This window comes from Oryctolagus cuniculus, chromosome 8, assembly GCF_051225735.1.
Source record: "Oryctolagus cuniculus isolate XC-2025 breed Fujian yellow rabbit chromosome 8, ASM5122573v1, whole genome shotgun sequence".
Taxonomy (NCBI): Eukaryota; Metazoa; Chordata; class Mammalia; order Lagomorpha; family Leporidae; genus Oryctolagus; species Oryctolagus cuniculus.
This window is the reverse complement of record NC_142874.1, coordinates 520,753-529,935: the sequence shown is the minus strand read 5'-3', so window position 1 is coordinate 529,935 and position 9,183 is coordinate 520,753. Positions and strand designations below refer to the sequence as shown.

General features: G+C 43.9%; 1 pseudogene; it reads left to right on the top strand.

Moving 5' to 3' along the window:
* The first annotated feature begins 3,493 nt into the window (after window positions 1–3,493).
* LOC138843366 (la-related protein 4B pseudogene) lies at window positions 3,494–5,475 on the top strand (annotated as a pseudogene).
* The last annotated feature ends 3,708 nt before the right edge of the window (window positions 5,476–9,183 follow it).

Sequence of the window (9,183 nt, the reverse complement as noted above, 5' to 3'; positions counted from 1 at the left end):
ATGACTGTTGAGATGACATTAAATTGAAAATATTTTGTTTCCCATTTAGCAGATAGACTGCATTTAGAGACAAGGAAATGGGACTGGCACTGTGCCATAGGAAGCTAATCCTCCTCCTGTGGTACTCATATGGGCACTGGTTGGTCTCCTGGTTGCTCCACTTCTTTTTTTTTTGACAGGCAGAGTGGACAGTGAGAGAGACAGAGAGAAAGGTCTTCCTTTGCCGTTGGTTCACCCTCCAATGGCCACCACGGCTGGTGCACTGTGGCTGGCGCACCACGCTGATCTGATGGCAGGAGCCAGGTGCTTTTCCTGGTCTCCCATGGGGTGCAGGGCCCAAGGACTGGGGCCATCCTCCACTGCACTCCCTGGCCACAGCAGAGAGCTGGCCTGGAAGAGGGGCAACTGGGACAGAACTGGTGCCCCGTCCGGGACTAGAACCCGGTGTGCCAGCGCTGCAAGGTGGAGGATTAGCCTTGTGAGCCGCGGCGCCGGCCATGCTCCACTTCTAATCCAGCTCCATGATAATGGCCTGTAAAAGCAATGGAAGATGGCTCAGGTGCATGGGCCCCTGCACTCACATGAGAAACCCAGAAGAGATCCTGGCTCCTGGCTTGGGATTGGCCCAGCTCTGGCCATTGTGGCCATTTGGGTAATGGACCAGATTATGGAAGAGCCCCCTCTCTCTTCTCTCTGTCTAAAACTCTGCCTCTCAAATAAGTAAATAATAATAGTAACAGATAGAAGGAAAATGATGACTGATGATTGGAAACCCCGGAGAAGAGAGAAGTGAGTCCTTACCACAAAAGAAATCAGGCTAAGACCATCATAATGCAGCAATTCAGGAATCCAAGCCTGTCCGGAACTGCTTCTTATTTGTGACAGTGAACACGACGGAGATAGAGGTGAAAGAGCTGCACCTGCTGAACCCCAGGTTTTGTATTTCTACTGTTCAATCTGAATAGTGCTGGTCACTGTTTCATCATCCTCTCCACCTTAACACAAACAGACATAAATCCCATTTATTATTTGCTACATAAGCAACACTGTATACTTTAGCTCTTCCAATGTTCAGTCATTTTGTGGAGGAACCCAAGGTTCATATCAGAGAATAGTTCACTCATGGTCATAGTTGATATGTCAGAATTAATTCATGTTTCGCTGCCACATAATGAGTTAGGAGATGCATTTGAAACTGATAAGGAAATAGTTTTGTATTCTTAAGTTCAAAAATTTATAATCATGTATAATTTCCCACTTTACTCAGACATCTACAGGTTATTTCACAGCATAGCTGTGACACCCCCATATATTGAAATCACTGACTGTTCAGATTGTGTACATATCCCAGTGATTATGTGGGAAAGACATGTGGAAGGCCAGCACAGGGAAATACTTGAGGGTAATCCCAACCATGGTTTAAATTTTCTATCCATAGAGCCACCCCTTTGGTACAGTTATGACCTTCTCTCCTAGACACTGGTACAGATGGCCTTGGCTGAGCAAGGATGTCCATATTTTCGGAGTTAGTCACATTCAAGGATATGATTATGGATGCCACCAAGGAAGTTCAGGCCCTGCTTGAGACATCTGAGGGAAAGCTGTAGAGGATGTGATTCTGAAGAACATCTGCTTCATGAGTATTAAGACATATGGATTATAATTCAACGAAGAGTTTTTAGGAAAAAAATGTAGCATTCACTTATCTAACATTTTAACCCTCAGGTATTCACCTGAGGTAGTGAAAATACATATTATAAAACACTTTCCAAAATCTGCCAGTAGGCAAGGAGACAAGACAAGAGAGTCCTGGATTATATAAAGCAAAAGGTCATAAATGAGATTAAAAAAAATCAGAGAGATGTTTTTCAGATGCAGAATAGTATTGCAAATTGGGAGACAGATTCAGTTTAAAGTGAACCAAGGTTCTTCTGAGGTGGTGCAGGACTGAGGCTTTTATAATAAGGAAAGGGAGGGGATGTCCAGCTTTGCATTCTTTGAATATATACAGGGTAGGGTGAGTGCACTGTTTTGAATTGATGCAGGGACTAGCACGTGATTCAATAGGTTAAGCTGCTCTTCTGACATTGGCATCTCATACTGGAGTGCAGGTTTGAGTCCTGGCAACTCCTCTTCCAATCTAGATTCTTGCTAGTTTGTCTGAGAAAGCAGTGGATAATGTCCCAAGCATTTCTGTCAACCATACAGAAGACCTGGATGAAGCTCCTGGCTCCTGTCTTTCATCTAACTCAGTCCTGATTGTGGTGGGCATTGTGTAGTAAGCCAACAGATGAGTGATTTCTGCTGCTTGTCTTTCTCAGTCTCTCTGATTCCCAAATCAAAACTAAATTAAAAATGAAGGAGTGGCCATTTGACATAGTGGTGTGACCACTGCTTGGGATGCCTGTATCCCATGTCAGAGAGCCTGGGAAAAGTCCCAGCTCTGCTTCTGATTCCAGCTTCATGTTGGTGTGCATTCTGAGAGACGGTGATGAGGGTTAAAGGAGTTGAGTCCATGCCACCCTTGTAGAGACCCGGATTGTGTTTCAGTTTGCTGGTTTGGGCTTGGTCCTGCCCCAGTTGTGGCATAAAGTTGGGGAGTGAACCGACAGATTTGAGATACACCCCATCTCTACTTTTCAAGTACAAAAATAAAATAATTATTTTTAAAGAGCAACAGGGTTTTCAAAACCTTTAAAATAGAAAGATCAAGCTGTTTACAAATTATCACAAATATATTCACAAAATGAAATGTATTGTGAATATTATTCTATTTTTTTGTGCAGTCTCCACACATGTAGATGCTTAGAAGGGGACAAGTTTTACAACTTCGGCCTAATAGGAATTGGGTAAGGTTTAGCCTTTATAGTATTTGATGCTGTCCCTGCTTTACTAACATGATATGGATATTGCCATCTTATAATTTGGTCATTTTAAGAGTAGTTAATTTTGAAATTATTTCAAACTTACAGAAATACCATGAGTGAGTCCCATTCATTGAGAATGCCCAGTTATTATACTTTTAGCACTTTTGCCTCTGACCCACCTCAAGCTGGGCCCCTCCAGTGATCCTTTCTGAGAAAATGTGGGCCCTGTATTCTCATCAGAAGCACCATGGTTCGACGCTGGGCTCTGCTGTCTCCCATCCGCTCTATGATGGATGCGATCAACTTGGTACTTAGTGAATTTCTGCCAGATTGATTCACACACAACCTTTTAAGGATGTATTTAGGTGTGTTCTCATGCGAAGGGAAGCAGTGTTGGGGATCCGGAGTCTCGAGGTGGAGACATTTTCGGTCCCAAAGGGGAAGAATCCGCTTTTGCCGCTGCACCGGCCCATGCTGGCCCTTCCTCCCTACATCCAGCCTGGCCCTGCAGTGCCGCCTCTTCCTAGTCTCCCTCCTCAGCTCTCCCTGCATGTTGTGGGGTCACCAGGCACTGGGGCTGCAGCAAGGAGCCACCCGGAGGCCAGTGGGGTGGGGCAGGTGGCGCGGGCAGCATCCTGAAGTTTACATTAAACTTCTCCCAGTGGAACCCATGACTTCTGGTCAGGACGCTAAAGTTGTGGCTGAACTGCAGGCACAGCGAGGCCAAGAGGGCAAGGACAGCTCTCATCTGATGAATGGTCCTTTATCTCAAACTACTTCTCAAACAAGTTCCATCCCAGCTTTGAGTCAGGTACCAACAACTAATGTTTCAGAGCTAAACCCTAATGCAAAAGTGTGGAGGACTCACGTTACATTTGGAAGTAAGTAGTGCAGCTGTCGGTTTGAGTGCTGCATGGGAGGAGACAGTTGGCCATGGTGCAGACTGCAGCCCACAGGGATTGGATGTCAATGGTGATGGTGACAAAAGTCATGAGAATGCAGCATTACCAGATTTACCTGAGTCAAAACAGACACGAACGCTTTGGCTCTGGATCATGCAGAATACGAATCTCTACCTGAAAATAGTGAAACAGGAGGAAATGAGTCTCAACCAGAAAGCCAGGAAGACTCTCAAGAAGTACTTAAAAAATTGGAATTCTGTTTATCTAGGGAGACTCTTGCTAGTGCCATGTATCTTACATCACAGATGGATAGTGATTAGTATGCTCTAATTACAATGGTAGCTACCCTTGACTATATCAAGAAACTCAGTACTAGTGTGGATTCGATTGTTGAAGTGCTAAGATCTTTACCTTTAGTCCAGGTGGGTGAGAAGGGAGAAAAAGTAAGGCCAAATCAAAATCGTTGCATAGTAATATTGTGAGAAATATCTGAATCTACCCCTGTGGAAGAAGTAGAAGCACTATTTAAAGGAAATAATTTACTGAAATTTATAAACTGTGAATTTGCCCATAGTGATAATTGATTTATTACATTTGAAGCAGAAGCTGATGCACAACAGGCTTACAAATACCTGCAAAAAGTCAAAACTTTTCAAGGAAAACCAATTAAGGTGCAGCTAAAAGAAAGGCAATAGCTATAAACCCATTTTTGCCAAAGAATGGATTTAGGTCTCTCGACATGAACCTTTATACACAGCAGTGTTACACATCATTTATTTACCTCCACTATACAGTCCCCAACAACAGTTTCCTCTGTACGGCCTGACTGCCCCCAGACATTGTCAACAATGCGTAGCTATTTCAATCCACCCTTGGTAACTCTATTTCCAAATACTGGATTTATACATGGGTTCACGTCTCCAACCTTCAAGCCTGCAGCCTCTCCTCTGACTTCACTCAGACAGTATCCTCCCAGAAGCAGGAAAAATTCCTTTGCTATAGGAAGAAAAAGGAGGAGAAGTTTACAAGCAGCCAAACTCAGTCTCCAACATGACCAAAGCCTCCATCACAAACTTTGAACTGGGGCTGTCCAACTTCCCCCCATTACCTGGAGCTGCAGGCAATTTGATGACAGGACTTGTTTGAAAACAGGCCATCTAGCTTGGTAATAGGATTATCAAAGGAAAGGAGCCTCCATGCAGATACAAGTAGGAACGCTATTCCTGTAGTGGTCCCCAGAGAGCCCTCACTGCTGGCTTCTTGTGCTGTATCAGCAACATATGAATGATCCCCCCCAGCCCATTTACCTGAGGATCCCAAGGTGGTAGAATAGCAGAAGGAAACCCACAGTGTGGACAGACTCCCCCTGTCCTTACTACAACTGCGTGCAAATCAGAGCAGGTGCATGGAGCTGCCACAGAATTGCAAAAGCCCAGTTACGTGGAGATTTGTCAGAGAATGAGTGAAGAGCCACCTTCTTCCCCACTGCAACCCCCAAAAGAACAAAAGTCAAACCCCCGCAGTTGTAGGAAGGAGGAAGAGAAGCTCACTGCACCTGTGGAGAAATAGAGGGAGCCCCTGCCCTCAAGTCCACTCCCAGAGTCTCCAAAGACCAGGGAAGGCAGCCTGGGCACCGGCTCTCACCCCCAGCTGTTGGAAAGTGTCTTCAGAGAGGGCAGAACACTCCCCCCAAGTCTCCTCAGTGAAAATCCTATGTCTGGGAGGGGTTGCATAGAGCTGCATTAACCACAAATGAAACACTCTTCCCACTCAGTATGAGAATGAGCCACTGGTTAGGCACTTGCAGTGTCTGTGAGCCCCATGGAATGCCTGCAAGTTATTTTTTCTTCTGTGAGTCAGATTCTCCCCCTCTAAAAAAACTGTTTTTCAGGATTTAATTAATATAAACCTTATTTTTGGTTGGTGCTTAACTGGAGGTGATGTGTAAGTCTGATTTTTTCAGGATAGAAAATGCATTTATCCCAACAGATTCATGTTTTTTATTAACCCTCTGTGTGGTTCTGAATGCAAGCTATATATAGTAAATTTTTCTAAATTAAGGGAACTATGCTGCTTTATTTTTTAAAATAATATTGATCTACAAGTGTATATCTCAGATGCTCCAGCAGATGGAGACCTTGGCCTCAAGGTGGAAGGGGGTTGGCAGTGTCAGCTCGCTGACACACTGGCATGGGAGCTGTGCTTTCATCTAAACTGTTAACAAGTGAGTCCAGCATTTAAAAATACATATAAATGTACATATAGGCCTTTTTGGATCCAGTGGGCAGAAAGAACCTGCAGAGCACACCCTAGAGAAACCTGAAAGCTTTGAGCTTTGACATCCTGCCAGCAAGTACCCAGCTTCTCCCCTCAATTGCAAGTGGCTATATACTAAAATCAATTCAAAACATGTGAATAGAACCTAAATGAAAATATACTTTGTTGGCCACTGACATGTTGCCAGTATGTTGTATCATGAAATGGTTTTGATCCCTGTGAGCTGGCTGCTCTGGCTCTTGGCCTAGTGCACCTGCTCCATGCACATTTCTGTCCGTGTTCCCCTGCCCCCAGGCACTCTCTTGGAAGAGTCCTCATCTTAACTCCATGGGGATGTCTTCCTGAACCTCTGCATCAGCACATGGATTTAAAAGTTATGTAATGGTGAGAGAATGCTGTTTGTGGTTTTATGCCCCTCTTTGGCTGGTGGAGGACAAAAATTGTTGCTCTTTTTACCCCCAAGATGAGGGTCTCATTGATTCACTTCTAGAAGTGTTGTAAATTATTTTGTTTTAAAATGCCTAAAAGTATTCTCTTTTATTTATTTGACAGATAGAGGTATACAGTGAGAGAGAGAGAGAGAGAGAGAGAGAGAGACAGAGAGAAACATATTCCTCCCATTGGTTCACCTCCCAAATGGCCACCATGACCAGAGCTGTGCCAATCTGAAGCCAGGAGCCAGGTGCTTCCTCCTGGTCTCCTATGCAGGTGCAGGGGCCCAAGCACCTGGGCCATCCTCCACTGCCTTCCTGGGCCACAGCAGAGAGCAGGACTGGAAGAGGAGCAACCGGGACTAGAACCCAGTGCCCATATGGGGTGCCATTGCTGCAGGTGGAGGATTAACCAAGTGAGCCACGGTGGTGGCCCCCAACATTTTTCTTTAATTATTCTAAGCAACAGACATTAAAATATTTCCTGCTACATGTAACCATACAGTTTATTCCATGAAATGTTATTTAACAAGATTGAGGTTTTTTTTTTTTTAATATTTCCATCCAATATTTAAAGGCTTGAATTGCATTTAAACTTGAAAATGACTTTGCCTTAACTTTTGTATAAGACAGCTTAGAGTTCATGGAGACACCCCGGGTTGGCATGAGTGGATCAGAATTACTCAGTTACTGTGTGTGTATTTTGTTGCTAGTTTTACTGAGTAAGCATACCATAGTACAAGAACTAGCAGTAGTTTTTGTAATATACCTTAAGGATCTTAAACAGTTGATCTTTTTTCTGATTGTTTAAAAATCCTGTAAATGCAAATAGTTGATACTGTATTAAATATGTGCACTTTGGGAGTGTGCTTTGCTAGTACAGTTGTAAATAATCAGAACATATTAATAAAGGTTCCCTACAGAGAAAATCTGATAAAATTACTGATATATTATAATTGTTGATGTTGAGCTGGATGTAGATATATTTAATGCTGTGGTTTGAATATTATTTTAATTTGTTGAGTTTTTTTTCCCCCTCTCATACTGGTGTGTTGAACTGATTTTGTCTCTTTGCTGCAAAAGGGAAATGGAAAGTTTTATTAAAAGCTGTGAGATGTTTTTATACTCACCTGAGGGCGGGCAGGGAAGCAGGAGCAGCAAATCCCATTAGGATGGGGGTGGAGCCTGGCTCAGGTAGCTGGGCCATGTGGCCACCTGTGGCTACAACTTTGCCAGTTTCCTATCATTCCCCCCCCCTTTTGTTTTTTATAAAGCAGGGTTTATGTGGGATTACATTAGTCCCAAAAGTCCAAGAGGGGTAGAGGGACGATGATCTGTCTTTAGAGCTACTTCCTGCTGACATGGGGCAATGGTGTACTCTTCGCTGGTATGGGGCGATGTCTCAGGCCACTATCTCCTGTGTGGGGAGCCAAGTATATCCCTGTAGCAGCATCTGGTTGACTGCCTCATTGCTGAAAGCCTTTGTTTGTTCCATTATCACCTGCTGTAAACACTTAGACACTGTAGTATAGAATACAGGGTGAGAATAGTAACCAATGATCCTAAGAGTAGCATTAACCATGTAATGAGAGGATTTTATAGAGAGGAATGGAGAGGGGTCTCTGGACCCTTGTGAGGACAGTTTGATGGATGTAGCTTAAAGCTGATTCCAGCCAAGACTGGGAGAAAGGCCACTAACTTTTGCAGGTAGCGGGGTTTGTCTGTAGAGAAATTCTGAATAATCATACAACATAAAGTGGGGGAGAGGACCATCAGCACACAGGTTGGAAGTAGAGCCATTGGTGGTAGAGACTATGATTACAAAGGAATAAGGCTCAAGTGGGCTAGACAGGGTCTAGAACAAAGGACAGAGTCATTATTAGAGGAGCTAAGAAAGGTGCTGTCTAAGCTACAGATAAGTTTTCTGACTGAGAGGCAAATAGAACCTGACAGAAGGGGCTTGATAATAATCAGGTGGGCTTTAAAGCCTTATAAATTATGAGGCTCAGACTCATCTATCTCTTCATATAGCCTACATCTTAAGGGAGGTGAAAACCTCCTTGGGGAAGGCACCCTGTTGACTTCCATTACCTAGCTGGCCTGGGAGGAGAGCTGGCCAGGTAAAGGCAGGTGGCATCTCTAACAGGAAATTTACAGCTCTTAATGCTATAACTAGTACCCAAACAGTATTTTTCACTTTATGTTTCTGTGTGGCAGCAAACTGTTGAAATCTTTACTTAATGTATGCTAAATTGATCTTCTGTATATAAAGAGAATTGAAAATGAATCTTGATGTGAATGGAAGGGGAGAGGGAGTGGGAAAGGGGAGGGTTGTGGGTGGGAGGGACATTATGGGGGGGAAGCCATTGTAATCCATAAGCTGTACTTTGGAAATTTATATTCATTAAATAAAAGTTTGAAAGCAAAAAAAAAATTTACAGCTCTTCCTGCAATGTTGCTTACCCTGGTTGGCTGTCCCCTAAGCTGCAGTGGTCACTTTGGAAGCTGGGCTGAGTGAAGGGCTTTTCATCTTAGAGCCAATAATATCTGTGGCTCTGACCTGGTCGTCCTTCGACTCCAGGTTCATTTCCACTGATCCAATTCTTGGCTAGCAGAGCTGCCAGAGCTCTCCACAAGCTGACTTCTGCTGAAGCCCAGGCTTGCCACATTGAAAGCCACTGCAGTGGACTGGCCTGTTGGGTCTCC